General features: G+C 42.0%; 1 protein-coding gene across 2 annotated transcripts in view; it reads left to right on the plus strand.

Moving 5' to 3' along the window:
- The first annotated feature begins 1,790 nt into the window (after nt 1-1,790).
- ZBTB43 (zinc finger and BTB domain containing 43) overlaps nt 1,791-17,746 on the plus strand; it is a 28,870-nt gene continuing 12,914 nt past the window's right edge. Inside the window, exon 1 of one of the 2 annotated variants that reach the window (XM_006074520.4) lies at nt 1,791-1,943. The gene's annotated coding sequence lies outside the window, so the exon portion shown is untranslated. The remainder of the gene's footprint in view (nt 1,944-17,746) is intronic. The other variant, XM_044926345.2, reaches the window with a different exon arrangement.

Raw genomic sequence — 17,746 nt, forward strand, 5'->3', positions numbered from 1 at the left:
TTTCTTTTCCCCAATCCTAGTTGGGATTCCTTGTGTTTCCTGAGGCTGCTTCTCTTTCATCAATTCTGGAAAATTCTCAGCCATCAATATTTGACAACTACTTTGTTCATATTCACTTTATTATCTTATAACATAAAAGAGAGTCAGACACGACTGATGAGACATAGCAGCAGCAGCAGACCTCACTCTTTTTCATTTCTTTATCTCACTGGGATGGCTTTTGGATTATTTTCTTCAAATCTATTTTTTAGCGCATGAATTTCTCTTCAGCTGTACCTCATTAGTTATTTAAACCTTCCAATGAGCTAGACACTTAAATGTATCTGATGCTGCTGATTGTCTTCTCTGCCCATGGGTTTTGTTTTTTGATTGTGAATTCATATTTTCGATATTTCTCCTAGCAATTTTATCTATTTTGTTGCTGTTATACTTGGATATATGTAGTCTATTAACCGGAGAAGGCAATAGCATCCCACTCCAGTACTCTTGCCTGGAAAATCCCATGGATGGAGGAGCCTGGTAGGCTGCAGTCCATGGGGTTGCTAAGAGTCAGACATGACTGAGCAACTTCCCTTTCACTTTTCAATTTCATGCATTGGAGAAGGAAATGGCAACCCACTCCAGTGTTCTTGCCTGGAGAGTCCCAGGGACGGGGGAGCCTGGTCGGCTGCCGTCTCTGGGGTTGCACAGAGTCGGACACCACTGAAGTGACTTAGTAGTAGTCTATTAACAGGCTTCCCAGGTGGCGCAGTGGTAAAGAATCTGCCTGCCAATGAAGGAGATGCACGAGACTTGGGTTTGATCCCTTGGTCATGAAGATCACCTGGAGTAGGAAATGGCAACCCACTCCAGTATTCTTGCCTGGAAAATTCCATGGACTCAGGAGCCTGGCAGGCTACAGTCCATGGGGTTGCAGAGTCGGACACCTGAGCAACTGAGCAGTCTATAATATTGCCAGAAATAAAGCCCAAGACCAAAGCAGTCCTACAGAGCTGAGAGCTTGGGTCTGGAGCCAGACTGCAGGGCTTAATTGAAGTTGTGCCACTTACTAGTCGTAAAACTACTCATACAACGAACATCCAGGGATACACCGTCCAAACCTGAGACTATAGCTTAACCTCATCTGATAACTGGGCTCTCTCAAACTTTCTGCTTCGTTGGCCTTAGCATTTGTCATATCACAGGCACATGCCAGTAACTGAATTTTCTACCTTAGAAACAGGAAGAAAATAAAAGCTGCAAAACACTTGAGCATATTCAACTGGAAGTCTTGGTGGACTTTGAAAACAAGTACAGAATAAACAAAAACTTTTTCAGAAGCCCCAATCGATGGCTTCTATAAGTATTATGGGCCAGAAATTGGTCACATGCTTATGCCTAGTCCAACTACTGGCTAATAAGAATGAGTTTATCACGAATAGTCTGGACCAGTTACGAGTCATTCAATTGGGGTGAGGCTTTTCCTAGGGGAACCCGGCACAATGCTTGAGAGGGCATTGGTCCCTTCACGGAACTCTTACTGAACACCCGCTACAAGCTAAAGGCGCTGTGGAGCCAGTAAAGGATTTGACATAATCTCTATCAGACAAGCTGAGATAGGTCAAAGTGTTTATTTAGCACTCCTCTCCGCAAACGTCAGCGTTGGCCCTGGAGTACCTACAAGAGACTGACCTGCTCCGGGCCGTACTGCGCAGCCGCGGGTTCTCTCGGAGCACGCTCCTGACTCCCCGCCCCGAACGCGAGTCCCGCATGCGCACATCGCTTTCTCTCGGACGCACCCCCGGAAGCACTGGCAGTTTTAGGGGGCGGGACCGGTAAGCGTTTCCGGAGGCGGGAGGCGCAGGCTGAGGCGGTCGCGGCAGCGACGGCTTGAGCGGGCCCGGCGCCGGCGGCGGCGGAAAGTATCCCACCGGCGGGCTATGTGAGCGCCGAGCCCTTGGCAGGTATGGCAGAGTCAGGACAACGCGTAGCAAGGGGGCAGGAATGGAAACCGGAGAGGTTTGAAGGGTTCTCTGCAGGTTCCGGCGCGCTCACCGCTAACACCGCCAGGCCCATTGCGCCGACCGGGATGCTGAAGCCGCGCGCGGGACCGCTGGAGTCCCGGCGCCCCGGGTCCGACTCCTGCGGTCTCTGGCCAGCTCGGAGCTCGTGCAGCGACACCGAGGCCCCCAAGGCGGCCCTCGTCCAAGGTCACCCTCCGGTGACGGACCTCGGCGGGCCAGAGCGCTTAGAGATCCCGCCACCCCTTCTTCCCCCAGTCAGACCGCCCCTCCGGCCTTTCGGGGGCGCGGAGTGGGCGCGGCTTGGCGACCTCTCGGTTGAGTCAAAGCCAGGAGAAAAACTGCGCTTGGGACTTGGCTGATACTGGTCTCTGTTTACCTCTGCGTTTCACGTCTCTTGCTGTCTGTGTCACCTGTCATCACCTACCCTTTATGCCTATTAACTCGGCCTCGGTCAGCTTTGTGTTTCTCTCGAACCCATCTCCTAGTATCTGGATCCTGTCTTCATTTCTGTTTCCACCTTCTGTGTCCCTTGACCCTGTGTTTCCCTCTTAGTCTACTCTGATTCACGGCCTGCCTGTCGGTCCAGCTATTTACTCATTCTGTGTTTCTCTGCCAGTCGTGTGTCTTTCTCTCTTGTTTCTGCCTCTCCTCACTGGGTTTCTCTGGGCGGGGCGGCCTGCCCGGACCTCTGAGCCATGGCAGGTGACTCATGACCCTGTGAAGCTTCCTACACTGGTGACATGATCAGCGACTAGACGGCAGTCTGACCTCAGCTCTGACAGGTGTCGCCCAAACGGTCAGGGTGTAGGCGCTCCTGGAGGACAGAAGGCCATCTGCAGGCCAAAGTAGCTTGATGAATCCTTGCTTTTTCTTACCCATGGTTTTTCAGAACTGCCGACTCTACTTCCCTTTGCTCCATTCACGTGGCTTCCAGGGTTCTAAGGAGCCTGCTCTCTGAGTTACCACTGCTTAACCAGGCCTGTGTACAGGCTGAGGAAGGGTCTGTCAGAGATCCTCTGCCCGTTGGAGCTCGTGGGGCAGTAGCAGGATTTCTGGGAGAGCTGTATACTTAGTTTGAAGATCGTGTCACTATGTACAGTTAAATTGTGAGAAACCTAGTCGCTTGGCGTTCGTTCTTTGCTCTACAGAAGTATTCAGTGGAGAAGTAAGCTGGACCCAAAAGAACAAATAATGAAGGAGTCCACTTATATGAGGTATCTAGAATAGGCAGATTCATGGAGACAGAAAGTGGAGTATAGTTTTGCCAGGGGCTGAGGGTGTTGGCAAAATCTTGGCTCTCTGCACACCAGTGCCCAACAGAAATACAGAGAGTCATGGAAGAAAAGGAAAGAGTGGCTTTACTGCTTTGCCAGGCAAACGGGGAACAGAGTAGGCTAGCGCCTCAAGAGCTGTGCCCTACTCCCAGGTGAATAGAGAGAGGTTATATAGTCAGACTGGGATGTGTGATAGGATTAAGGCAGTAACAGTCTTGCATTCTTCTGCAAAGTTTCAAAAGGGTGGGATTGCTGACAAGATGTGTGTGCAGGGTCTTAGGTGGGCTTCCCAGGTGGCACAGTGGTAAAGAATCCACCTGCCAATGCAGGAGACTCAAGAGACTTGGGTTCAGTCCCTAGGTTGGGAAGATTCCCCTGGGGTATAAATAGCAAGCCTCTCAAGTATTCTTGCCTGGAAAATCCAATGGACAGAGGAGCCTAGTGGGCTCTATTCTGCGGGGTCACTGAGCGCGAACACAGGGTCTTGGGTTCATTCTCCTAATCTTGATGAGCCTCTCTGGTCCCTTTAATCTTACCTCAGGTGATTTCTTGGCTGCTCCTCCCTTGATTAGCAACTTTTCTGCCCTTTGGAACTAAGAGAACGTTGTGGAGGCTGGAGTCTTGCGTATGAGAAATGGAGGACAAAAAGACCTCAGTGTCCTGCAGCCCCACAGGGCCCTGCTCAACATCAAGGGGGAGGAGAGGATGGAAAATTATTATTTAATGGATACAGGGTTTTAGTTTGGGATGATGAAAAAATTCTTCAAACAGATAATGGTGGTGGTTGCGCAAATGCATAAACGTACTTAATGCCACTAATTGTAAACTTTAAATGGTTACAATGGTAAATTTTATGTTAAGTATATTTTACCACAGTACCAAAAAAGAAAGTTGTTGAATGTAGATTCCTGAAACTAACAAGCTCTTTGAAAATGTGATTTTAAAAATTCCATTCTGTAGCTTTTAGAAACATTTAGTTGAACTGACGTTTCTTGATGCCTGCTCTCCACAGCCAAGGTCCTTAGAAAAGGAGTTTGGTTAAAAGAATGTAGTTAAAAATTTCTACTTTTAGCACCCTGACTCTCCCTTTGTATTCATTGGGTTCAGTGCAGGAATCTGCTGCATAAGCAGGAAACTAGAGGATGGTTTTACTTTTTACTTGAAGAAAAATAGTCCTTTTATTATTATAATGAAAAATTATGTGTTATTAAGTGTTTTCTGGTGGGAGAGGCCTTTGTTTTATATTTTCTTATCTAAGCTGTCAGTTTGTAAGCTAGTTTATCAAGCTTTCTTATAAGATGTAGCAGCCAAATTACTGCCATATTGAATCCCTTGATATCATTGGTTATTTTATGTACCACCAAAGGAAGAGAAAGCTCTGGCAATTAAACTTCTGCTTTGTGCATGCTAAGTCACCTCAGTAGTGTCTCACTGACCCCATGGACTGTAACCTGCCAGGCTCCTCAGTCCTTGGGATTTACCAGGCAAGAATACTGGAGTAGGTAGCCTTTTCCTCCTCCAGGGGATCTTCCCCACCCGGGGATCAAACTTCCGATTCCTGAGTCTTCTGCGTTGGCAGGCAGATTCTTTACCAACTACACCACCTGGGAAGCCCAATTAAGCTGTTACATATGCTTTTTTACATGTTTAAACTTATTTAGATCTTTTAAAGTTATATTCTAGTACATTTGTAAAAATAAGAAAAGTGAAACAAACTGATTAAAATGTTCATTAACCTCCTTACTATTCCTACTCTTCTGAATACTTTTCAGTTCAGAATTACACCTGTGCTTTTCCACAGTTTGTCCTGTGTGTCGTCAGAAGCATTGGTGAGGCTCTCAGGAAAGCTCTAGTACTGTTTAAGCAGAGACAACTGTTATAACTTCCACCTGGCTATCACATCCTGATTTCAGAAATTTGAAAATGTGCCTCTTATAATCAATTGACTATAGCTCTATATTAGTTTCACGAACTTTTCCGTTTTACCTTTTTATGTTTGCAGTTAAAATACAAAGAGATTTTTGTCTCATTTGTAACATATTGAGGGGAAAAAAAACTTTTGTTGTGTATGTTGTAGAACATACAAAACAGCAAGTGCTATTTCTTCCTTCTGCTTTCTTGGTTCAGCTTCTTATCCTGAATTCTAATGAATATGAGAGTGCAGTTAAAAAACATTTCCTTGGCTTTATTGTAATGTTAATGGCAGGATGAGATGGTGGATGGCATCATCAACTCAATGGACATGAGTTTGTGCAGACTCCAGGAGATGGTGAAGGACCGGGAATCCTGGTGTGCTGCAGGCCATGGGTTCGAAAAGAGACACAACTGAGCTGAACGACTGAACAACAACAACAGCAATAGCAGGATGACTGATAAGTGGAGAGCTAGTGGTTAGAACAATAACTTCTCTTTTGAATCGCAAAGAATTTTCCACACTGGATCATTTGCCCTGAAGTTTTAAGTAAAACATTCAGCTGTGGCAGGAATCAAACTTCATAAAGTAGGTAGCTTGTTTTTTAAAAATCCTAGAATAGGTTTTACCAAGTGCTCTGGCTGTGTGTGCTCAGTTGTGTCTGACTATGACCCTTTGGACTGGAGCCTGCCAGGCTCCTCTGTCTGTGGGATTTTTCAGGCAAGAATACTGGAATGGGTTGCCATTTCCTTCTCAGGAGATCTTCCTGACTGGAGGACTGAACCTGGGTCTCCTGCATTGCAGGCAGATTCTTTACCTACTGAGCCATCAGGTTGCGGGGGGTTGCGGGGGCGCGGATGAGCAGTGTGTTCCAGTTAGAAAATATAGGTATATTTGATTGATAATTGTCTAGGGAACAAAAAATACTTTTGCACAGAGTAGTTTAATTCTGCAAAATTACATAGGTATTGACTAGTGAGAGTTCCAGAAAAACATCTACTTCTGCTTTATTGACTATGCCAAATCCTTTGACTGTGTGGATCACAGCAAACTGGAAAATTCTTCAAGAGATGGGAATACCAAATCACCTGAGCTGCCTCCTGAGAAATCTGTATGCAGGTCAAGAAGCAACAGTTAGAAGTGGACATGGAACAACAGACAGGTTCCAAATCGGGAAAGGAGTATGTCAAGGCTGTATATTGTCACCCTGCTTATTTAACTTATATGCAGAGTACATCATATGAAATACTGGGCTGGAGGAAGTGCAAGCTGGAATCAAGATTGCTGGAAGAAATATTAATCACCTCAGATGTACAGATGACACCCTTACGGCAGAAAGTGAAGAAGAACTAAAGAGCCTCTTGATGAAAGAGCAGAGTGAAAAAGTTGACTTAAAGCTCAACATTCAGAAAACTAAGATCATGGCATCTGGTCCCATCACTTCATGGCAAATAGATGGGAAACAGTAGAAACAGTGACAGACTTTATTTTGGGGGGCTCTAAAATCACTGCAGATGGTGACTGCAGCCCTGAAATTAAAAGACGCTTGCTCCTTGGAAGAAAAGTTATGACCAACCTAGACAGCTTATTAAAAAGTAGAGATACTGCTTTGCCAACAAAAGTCCGTCTAGTCAAAGCTATGGTTTTTCCAGTAGTTATGTATGGATGTGAGATTTGGATTATAAAGCTGAGTGCTAAAGAATTGATGCTTTTGAACTGTGGTGTTGGAGAAGATTCTTGAGTCCATTGGACTGCAAGGAGATCAAACCAGTCCATCCTAAAGGAAATCAGTCCTGAATATTCGTTGGAAGGACTGATGCTGAAGCTGAAACTCCAATACTTTGGCCACCTGATGTGCAAAGCTGACTCATTTGAAGAGACCCTGATGCTGGGAAAGTTTGAAGGCGGGAGGAGAAGGAGATGAAAGAGGATGAGATGGTTGGATGTCATCACCGAGTCAATGGACATGGGTTTGGGTAGACTACGGGAGTTGGTGATGTAGAGGGAGGCCTGGCGTGCTGCAGACCGTGGGGTTGCAAAGAGTCGGACATGACTGAGTAACTGAACTGCACTGAACCATGGTGATACGAGATGTTAACATTTAAAGAAAGCTGAGTGACAGTCATGGAGGAACTCAACACTTTTTGTAACTTTTCTGTAAATTTAAACTTACTCCCAAATTAAAACTTTATTTAAAAAATGCAAAGGTAGTAGCTCAGAAGGTAGAAAAGCTGATATAACAGAAAATATCAGTCATGATTATTTTCTTTGCCACTCACCCACAGATACAATATTTATTAGCAAGACACTGGTACACAGTGAATGGCACCAGCATCTCTCACATTTTTAATGTGATTTTTCTTTTCAGAAAGCACTGTGATTTTAGTTTGAAACAAAACTAAGAAATGGGTTCCTCTTTGTCATTTATTCATACTGTCTTTTGATGGTCATGGCATAAAGAACTTTATCCCAGGAATGCAACTTTTTTTTTAGGTAAGCTATAAACTTGCTAAAAATACAGTTTTTTAAATTATTTACTAAAATGGTTTCTTTTTCAGTAATTTTTTACTGAAATAATAATGTAATTGTATTTACATTAGACCAGAAGGTTCTTTTACTTCTGAGGAGTAGATACTGCACATTTTAAGGCCAATCATTGCCATTCTTTGTATTGTTAGAGAATTTAACTTCCAAAAAACTTCTCTTAAGTGACATTTTTTTTTCACTTAGAAAAATATTAGATTTGGAATTACATTTCTGTTTGAATCCTAACATACCACTTCTGAGATATGTGACCTGGGCCAGATCTTTTAACCTTTCTGAGCTTCAGTTTAGCTCCTGAGTGTGATGGTATAAAGGCTATTGCCACGCCGGAGTTTACATAGTCTGCTTAGTGAACTGTAAAGCATTTGGCTAAAGTATTTGAGTAGGCATGGGGTGTTGGTATTTTTGTACATTTGTGCCAGACTAGAGATTTAGTAAAGTAACATTTACTGTGTTTAAATGTGCTCTCTGCAGTAAGCATGCAAATTACCATGCACTCTGATTACGAAATCTCTGGAGGGCTTCAAGAAAAGTCACTGGTGGGTCACCTTCCCTATTATACTGTTGTCCTGTGTCTTTTTAGGATATGGAATTGGTGTTTAAACAGTATATAAAGCTTAACATACAATTCCTCAGCTAAATAATAGATGTAGTCTACAGTTAAACTCATCAGAGTTGGAAAGGGTCTTGTAGGTCATCTAGTTCATATTTACCCTTTGTCCTCTGCTCTTAAATAGCCAGATTAGAACTTCCCTAGTGGTCTAGCGGTTAAGACTGTGAACCTCCACTGCAGAGGCTTCAGGTTTGATCCCTGGTCAAACCTCACATGCCACAGGATATGGTCAAAAAAAATTAAAAAAAAAAAAAAGCCAGATTATCTTAGGGAACAATGGAGGGAGTTAGCTAGGATTGGTGTGTTTGTTTTAGAACTGTTACTATTGGATTAAAAAAAAAATTATGCAAGGTGACATAAAATTGCTAGTATTTGATTAAGTCTGAAGATGGCGAATAATTTGCTCTGATTGCATTGCACACTGTAGACTGTTTTGGTTATTTGTGAAAATATTCATCTTTACCTTTCATACTGCCTCATCTCTCAGACTATTGCGTCTGAGCTGGTGTTGTGAATTTAAGTTCCAGCTTCATCAGTTACTGGTTGTATGACCTTAGGTACATAGTTTAGCCTCTCGTCTATTTTTTATTCTTTACAATAGGAGTAAAAAATATCTTATCAAGTGATTTTTTATGAGGATTAATTTATGAGAATATATAAAGTGCTTTACATAGATCTGTTACAATACATTCATTAAATAAATGGTCCATGCGATTACCTGTCCTACTAATTATGACATTGTCCTGCTTACCCAGTGGGATTGGTAACTAGTTTACCTTGCATGCATGCTAAGTCACTTCAGTCGTGTCCGACTCTTTTCAACCCTATGAACTGTAGCCCACCAGGACCCTCTGTCCATGGGATTCTCCAGGCAAGAATACTGGAGTGGGTTGCCATGCCCTCCTCCAGGGGATCTTCCTAACAAAGGGACTGAACCCATATCTCTATGTCTCCTGCATTGGCAGGTGGGTTCTTTACCACTAGCACCACCTGGGAAGCCCAACTAGTTTATCTTGCATTACTCTGTTTTTAAAAACTGCTTTATCATGACATAATTCATATGCAGTTTAGAGTTTTTTTTAGTATATTCAATGAGTCAAATACCCATCAAAGATTGAGGGCAGTAGGAGAAGAGGGCAACAAAGGATGAGATGGTTGGATGATGTCACCGACTCAATGGACATGAGTTTGAGCAAACTCAGGGAGATAGTGAAGGACAGGGAAGCCTGGCTTGCTGTAGTCCATGGGGTCTCAAAGAGTCAGATACAACTTAGTGACTCAACACCACCACCACAATTTAATTTTAGAATTTTTGTCTCCCCTTTTAAACAAACCAGTTAGCAGTCACTCCTTATTTCCTTGCCCTGTAGTTTCTTGCAATGCTGACTTATTTTTGCCTCTGAAATTCACTATTCTGGACATTTCATGTCAGTGGGGTCATACAAGATTTAGCCTTTTGTGTCGGACTTCTTTCACTTGGCATGATGTTTCAAGGTTTGGACTTCTGATATATATCAGTACTTCATTTTTATTGCCAAAAGGATGTTATGATGCATGTAGTATTAATAAAATGGAATAATATTCCATTGTATAGATATACCATGTTCTATTCAGTCATCAGTCGAGGACATTTGGGTTATTTCCAGGTTTTGACCATTATGAATAATGCTGTTAGAGACATTCATGTATGTTTTCTGTGGACATCATGTTTTCATTTTGGGTAGATACCAAAGAGTAGAATTGTTGAGTTATATGATAACCCTGTTTAACTTTTTGAGGAGCTACGAAACTGTTTTCTAAATTGGATGCACCATTTTACATTCCCACTATCAATGTTGTTGTTCAGCCACCCAGTCGTGTCTGACTCTTGGCGACCCCGTGGACTGCAGCACGTCAGTCCTCCCTGTCCCTCACCATCTCCCAGAGTTGGCTCAAGTTTGTGTTCATTGCATTGGTAATACCATCCAGCCATCTCATCCTCTGACACCCTCTTTTACTTCTGCCCTCAATCTTTCCCAGCATTAGGGACTTTTCCAATGAGTCATCTGTTTGCATCAGATGACCAAAATACTGGAGCTTCAGCTTCAGCATCAGTCCTTCCAATGAATATTCAGAGTTGATCTCCCTTTAGATTGACTCGTTTGATCTCCCTGCTTTCCAAGGGACTTTCAGGAGTTTTCTCCAGCACCACAGTTCTTTGGTGTTCTGCCTTTATGGTCCAGCTCTTACAACCATATCTGACCACTGGGAAGACCATAGCCTTGACTATACAGACCTTTGTTGACAGAGTAATGTCTCTGCTTTGCAATGCACTGCCTAGGTTTGTCATCGCTTTCCTGCCAAGAAGCAATCATCTTCTGATTTCATGGCTGCAGTCACCGTCTGCAGTGATCTTGGAGCCCAAGAAGAGGAAATCTGTCACTCCTTTCACTTTTTCCCCTTCTATTTGCCATGCAGTAATGGGGCTCCGGGAGTTGGTGATGGACAGGGAGGCCTGGCGTGCTGCGATTCATGGTGTCGCAAAGAGTCGGACACGACTGAGCGACTGAACTGAACTGAATGGGGCTGAGTGCCATGGCCTTGCTTTTTTTAATATTTAGCCTTAGCTCTTTCCCTCTCCTCCTTCACCCTCATCAAGAGGCTCTTTAGTTCCTCTTTGCTTTCTGCCATTAGAGTGCTGTCATCCACATATCTGAGGTTGTTGATGTTTCTCCCGCCTGTCTTGATTCTGGCTTGTAACTCGTCCAGCAGGGCATTTCTCATGATGGACTCAGCATATAGGTTAAACAAACAGGGTGACAGCAGACAGCTGTACCGCAGTGTATAAGGGTCCTAATCCTTCCATATCCTCTCTAACACTTGTTAGTGTCTGTCTTATCACAGCCATCCAAGTGGGTGAGCATTTCCCTAATGAATAATGATACTGGACTTCTTTTGTGTGTCCTACTTGGAGAAATGTCTGTTCAAATCCTTGACCCATTTTTCAGTGGGTAGTCTTTTTATTATTGAATTTTAAGAGTTCTTTATGTATTCTGGAGTATGAAGTGGCAACCCACTCCAGTATTCTTGCCTGGAAATTTTTGTGGACAGAGAAGCCTGGTGGGCACCAGTCCATGGGATTGCGAAGAGTCAGATACCATACCACTACCACCACCGTATGTATTCTGTATACAAGTTGCTTGTAAGTTACCTGATTTGAGTATATTTTCTCCCATGTTGTAAGTTATGTTTTCTTGATAGTATTATGTGTACTTTGGCCCACTCTTGTATCTTCCTGCCTACTGATTCAGTAGGTCCCATTGATTCTGTTTTCCATATTCATTGCTACTTTCATTGCCTCAAACCTAGACCATATTTACTGAAATCTTAGAATTGGCCTTTACTTTAGGCTTGCTCCTGCTTTAAGTCCATCCATAAATTATCCTTTCTGAGCATTTTTCACAGCATGTCACACAAAAGTTTTCAGTGCTGCCCCCAGTGCCCCATTTAAAGCTCAGACTCAGCCTTTAGCAGGGTGGTGCCAGTCATTCTTTTCAGATTTATCTCTCACTACCCCTGTCATTTGTAGAAGGAAGCACAGGCAGTGATGCCCATGCCGCCAGAGGAGGTCTTGAATGGAAGAAAGCTTTTAAGAGGGTCTTGTGGGGGTAATTTCACCATAAAATGAGTTCTTGCCCTCAGTGCGGTGGTGCCAGCGACTCAGCTTCTCCAGTATGCCACACTCATGGTATACTCAGCCTACAAGAAATTAAAGCAGAATGCTGTCTGCTTTATAATTTTTCTTTTCTGTGTTAATAAGTGAGAGAGTTATGTTTTTTCTTTGTCCATTTTTGATACTGTGGTTTTATAAAAAATACCAAGTATTCTTATATCTTTGTTCCCTTTCCCCTTTCTTCCTTCTCTGAAACAGTTTATATAACATAGGAATTCATTTTAAAGAGTTTTCCCATAAAATATACTGGGCCTGGTGAGCTTTGGGCAGTCATTTGAATATGCTTTGTCATTTCTCCACAGTTACTTATCTCTTTAGGTGTGTCTGTTCTTCTATGAAGTTGTTTTTTTTTTGTTTTTTTTTAATCAATGTGACATTGAAATTTATTAGGGGAAAATTGTCTTCTGTTTTAAAAAGTTTCTGTCGTGTGATTATATTTTGTTTCATTTCTTATTCCTAATTTTCTGAATTTGACATTGCTGGTTTTACATTATTTGTTGTTATTGCTCAGTCGCTAAGCTTTTCTTCTGCATTGTTAATTCTGTTGTTATTCCCAGCCAGTGTTTGTTTGTCTTTTAATTTATAGTTCAATTTTGGAGTTCCTGTGTGTTTGTTAGTTTTCCTGTGTACCTACCATGCTTAATTTTTGTGAACATAGGAAATGTAGAATTTTCTACCAGTTGTAGAAGTCTGTCATTTCTGGGTCTGTTTCTGTTGATCAATTTTTTTTCTCTCTCTCCTTATTATGAATTATATTTTCCTTCTTTGCATGCCAGGTGATTTTTTTTTTTTTTTTTTAAATTGGATGCCATACACAAATTTTACCTTAGTGGGTTCTGGATTTTTTGTGTTGTATAAATATCCTTAAGCTTTGTTCTGGAACACATTTAAGTTACTAGGAAATATTTTGATCCTTTTGAGGCTTGTTTTTAAACTTTATTTAATGGAACCAGAATTGCATTTTGTCTGAAGCTAATTTGTTCCCACTGTTGAGGCAAGATTCTCCTAAATACTCAAGGTTTTACACTCGGAAGTTTTCTTCTATTAGATACTTTGATTATTCCTTCTGCTCCATTCATTTTGTTCTTTCTTTCAAGGACTTTTAACTAGCCATATGTTGGAACTATATTCTCTGTTCTCCTATTCTGTTATCTTCTACCTTGCTGTTATCCTATTTTTATCCTCCTCCTGCATAAACATTCCTCAGAGTGCTTCCACATTATTGATTCCATTTTTCTACTCCTTACCGCCTATTTAAATTTCTGCTCTCTTTTAGTTTCCTTATATCTTGTTCTTTTTGCATCATTCTACTGTTTTATCTTCCATAAATTTTCATTCACAGAAATCACATTTTCATGCTTGGGGAAAACATGCTTGTGGAAAACCTTTAAAAAGGTTATCTAAACTGTACTCTTTGTTTACACTTTACTATTTTCTTCTTTTTGGTTATTGTAGAATCTATTTACAGAATAAAACAGTTTTGGGAAACATTTTGTTCAGGTCTGAAAGTTTCCCCCCTTTTGGATAGATCATTTTGGATAGATCACTTTATACCTGAATGCTGTTATAGTCAACTGTTAGCTCTTCTGCTGGAGGATGGGTTGATGATATTGACATCAGTGTTATAACGAGTTAAAAATAAATACATAAACTGGGGTGGAGGCTAGGTTGAGACATTGTTAGGCAAACTTGAGCTCCATGCAGTTTGTTCTGTGTTGGTGAAATTGTTTTACCAGGGGCCAACTTGTGTTTCTTTGGTCTAGCTGACAAAGGATGGGCTATGTCTTTGCTTCCTTCCTGGGGCTACTAATGAGCCCCACCCTTTCATATCAAGTCTTTAAAAATTTTCTGCTGAGGCAGTGTGCAACCTTTGGTACCCAGTGCAGCCATCTCTGAATGTTGCCAGAATGCAGGACCTTTCCTGTGGTCTGCCCTCTTTAACTGTGGGCCTTCCTGATGAACAGGTACCTGCTGGTCCTCTGTCAGGATTACTGCTGCCAGAATTGCCTGGTGTAGCAGGGGGAGTTGTCAGGGCAGGGTCTCCCTTTAGCCTGGCCCCATCTCCACTAGATCCTTAATTAAAATTTGTTGCATAGAGACAACTCTGATCCCTGCTTTTCAGGCTAATCTTTTTGTTTCTTATATTTTTTGGTTTGGATGTAGTAGATGGAAAGAATTATATGCTGCTTGCAAGTCTTCCTTTTAGCCTGGTGACCACCAAAATTTATAGTGACGATATATAACTTTAGAATGCACCAGGTACCCTCCTCTGAATTCCTCATGATTTGTAATCCTCTTATGGTGCTTATATCAGGCTTTGCATTGAGTAACAGTATTATATGCATGGGGTTTTTTGTGTGTTTTTTTTAATCCCCCTACCAGATCATAAACTCTGGACAGTGACATTCCTTCATCATCTTAGAAATCCCCCTCGTACTTTGCACATAGTGTTTTATGTTGTGGGGTGCTTTAAAATGTTCTTTTGTGGTGAGTTAATTACTTCTGTGAAACTCTTAACAATTGAAATGGCAACTACTATTATATAGACCTCAGTTGCCTGTGAGTTTGTAAATATTATTTGCTTCTGTGCTGTCATGTCCAACTCTTTGCGACCCCATGGACTGTAGCCTGCGAGGCTCCTCTGTCCATGAAATTTTCTAGCAAGAATCCTGGAGCAGGTTGCTGTTTTGTACTCCAAGGGATCTTCCTTACCTGGGGATCAAACCCATGTCTTTGGCGTATCCTTCATTAGTAGGTGGGTTCTTTACCACTGCGCTACCTGGAAAGCCCAATATTGCTTATATAACAGGGAAACCTGTAGGAGAGATTTAGACTTTGCATGTTACAAGATAAGAGAATATGTAGAAGTGCCAGAATCATTCAAATTTAAGGGTAGAGGTCAAATACTTATTAAATTACAAAGATTATTACCATCTCAACAGAGTTAAAAAATAAAGTTACATGACCTTTTTCCAATTGTTTTTTAGTATGTGGTAAAAAATACATGTTATTCCATTTGCCACTTTAACCATTTTCAGGTTACTTATATTCCACTATTGTGCCTGACGTGACTTATATTCCAGTATTGTACAGTCAGCACCACTTTCTAGTTGCAAAATATTTTCATCACCCCAAACAGAAACTCTATCCATTAAGCAATAACTCCCCATTCCTTATTCACCCAAACCCGTGACAACCTCTAATCTACTTTCTCTGTATTTGTCTCTTCTAGATACTTCACAAAAGTAGAATTATACAACATTTGTACTTTGTTTCTGGCTTACCCTAACGTTTAGCATGTTTTAGTGTAATGTTTTCAGTATTCATCCATGTTGTAGCATATATCAACTTCATTCCTTTCTGTTTGTGTTCTGTGTGTCTTCTCAATATAATTGACTTATAATGTTGTTGAAGTCCTCTGTTTCCTTATAGAGCTTTTGTCCTGTTTTTCTAGATGTGTTGAAGTCTCCCCCTGTTAGTGTACATCTGTATGTTTCTCTCTTGAGTTCTGTTCATTTCTGCTTCATATATATTTCTTTTGTTAAGTGCGTATATGTTTTTGTCATACATTCTTGAAAGAGTGAAACTTTTATCAGTGTATATTATCCATCTTCTTGTAACCTTTTTGACTTAAAATCTGTTTTGTCTGATAGTATTAATAATGTAGTCACCCCTCTCTCTTTCGGTTTCTCTTTGCATGAATCACCTTTTCCATTATTTTACTTTGAACATCTTTGTGCCTCTGTAACTGAAGTGAGTCTCTTATAAACAGGGTAGAGACCGTGTTTTTTAACCTATTCTCCAAGTTTCTTGCCTTTTAACTGGAGAGCTTAATCTACTTCATTTGAAAAAAAATTACTGATAAAGATGGATTTATTTCTACTGTTTATTTCTAGCTATTTTCTGTGTATCTTATGTGTTTTTTGTTCCCCTTATTGCCTTTTAGGTTTTTGGTAAACATTTCTTGCATCTTCTCAACCTTTGCCTCCTTTCTTTTTCCGAGATACTAAATCATATTCACTGTCATTGTTCTGCATTCTTTTTCTGGAAGGTTGCCTATCTCCGCTTCTTTTACTTGTTTTTCTGGGATTTTATCTTGTCCCTACATCTGGGATGTAACTTTCTGCTTTTTCATACTGATTAACTTTCTGTAAAGTGGTTTTGTTCTAGTTGTGGGATTGTGGTTCTTGCTTCTTCTGTCTGCCCTCTGATGCAGCCGGGTAAGAGGTTTGTGTAAGCTTCCTGATTGGAGGGACTGGTGGTGGGAAAAACTGGGTCTCCCTCCAGTGGGCAGGGCCTTGCTCAGTAAAGCTTTAATCCAGTTATCTGCCGATGGGTGGGGTTGCGCTCCCTCCCTGGTAGTTTTTGGGCCTAAGGCGACCCAGCCCTCTGGGCTCTGGGCTGTATGGTCAGGGTAATGGCAAACCTCCAAAAGAGTTTACGCCAAAGAAGACCTTCCCAGACAGCTGCTGCCTTCCCCCCATCCCTGTGGTGAGCCCCTGCTGACCCACACCTCCCCTGGAGACCCTCCAACACTAGCAGATCGTTTCAGATCAGTTTCCTGTGGAATCACTGCTCCTTTCCTCTGAGGCTTGGTGTACGCAAGGTTTTGTTTGTGCCCTCCAAGACTGGAGTCTCTGTTTCCCCCAGTCCTGTGGAAGTCTTGTAATCAAATCCTGCTGGCCGTCAAGGTCAGATTCCCTGGGGATCCCCAGTCCCTTTGTCGAGTCCCCAGGCTGGGAAGCCTGACAGTGGGGTTTAGAACCTTCACAACAGTGGGAGAACTTCTTTGGTATTATTGTTCTCCAGTTTGTGGATCACCCACCCAGAAGGTATGGGATTAGATGTTATTGTAATTGTGCCCCTCCTACGGTTTCGAAGCGGCTTCTTTCTCTTTGGACGTGGAGTATCTTTTTTAGTGGGTCCCAGCGTCCTCCTGTCAATGGTTGTTCAACAGCTAGTTGTGATTTTGGTGCTCTCGCAGGAGGAGATGAGTGCACTCCTTCTACTCCACCATCTTGAACCCCCCCTTATTGCCTTTTAATTGAGATTTTTGTTTTATATATTGTTTAGATTCCCTTCTTTCCTTTTTATGTATATTTTTAGTTATTAGTAGTTATCTTTAGGTTTACAATTAACATCTTAAAACTTATAACAAGCTATTATCAGTAGTATATTAAAAAACAGAGGTATTACTTTGCCGACAAAGGTCTGTCTAGTTAAAGCTATGGTTTTTCCAGTAGTCATGTATGGATGTGAGAGTTGGACCATAAAGAAAGCTGAGCGCCGAAGAATTGATTCTTTTGAACTGTGGTATTGGAGAAGACTCTTAAGAGTCCCTTGGACTCCAAGGGACTTGGACTGCAAACCAGTCAATCCTAAAGGAAATCGGTCCTGAATATTCACTGGAAGGACTGATGCTGAAGCACCAGTACTTGGGCCACCTGATGTGAAGAACTGACTCATTGGAAAAGACCCTGATGCTGGAAAAGATTGAAGACAGGAGAAGGGGAAGACAGAATAAGTTGGTTGGATGGCATCACCAACTCGATGGACATGAGTTTGAGCAAACTCCGGGAGTTGGTGATGGACAGGGAGGCTTGGCATGCTGCAGTCCATGGGTTTGCAGTCGGAGACGACTGAGCAGCTGAACGGACTGACTGATTGGTAATATGTGAAAACTCTACT

Source organism: Bubalus bubalis, chromosome 12, assembly GCF_019923935.1.
Source record: "Bubalus bubalis isolate 160015118507 breed Murrah chromosome 12, NDDB_SH_1, whole genome shotgun sequence".
Taxonomy (NCBI): Eukaryota; Metazoa; Chordata; class Mammalia; order Artiodactyla; family Bovidae; genus Bubalus; species Bubalus bubalis.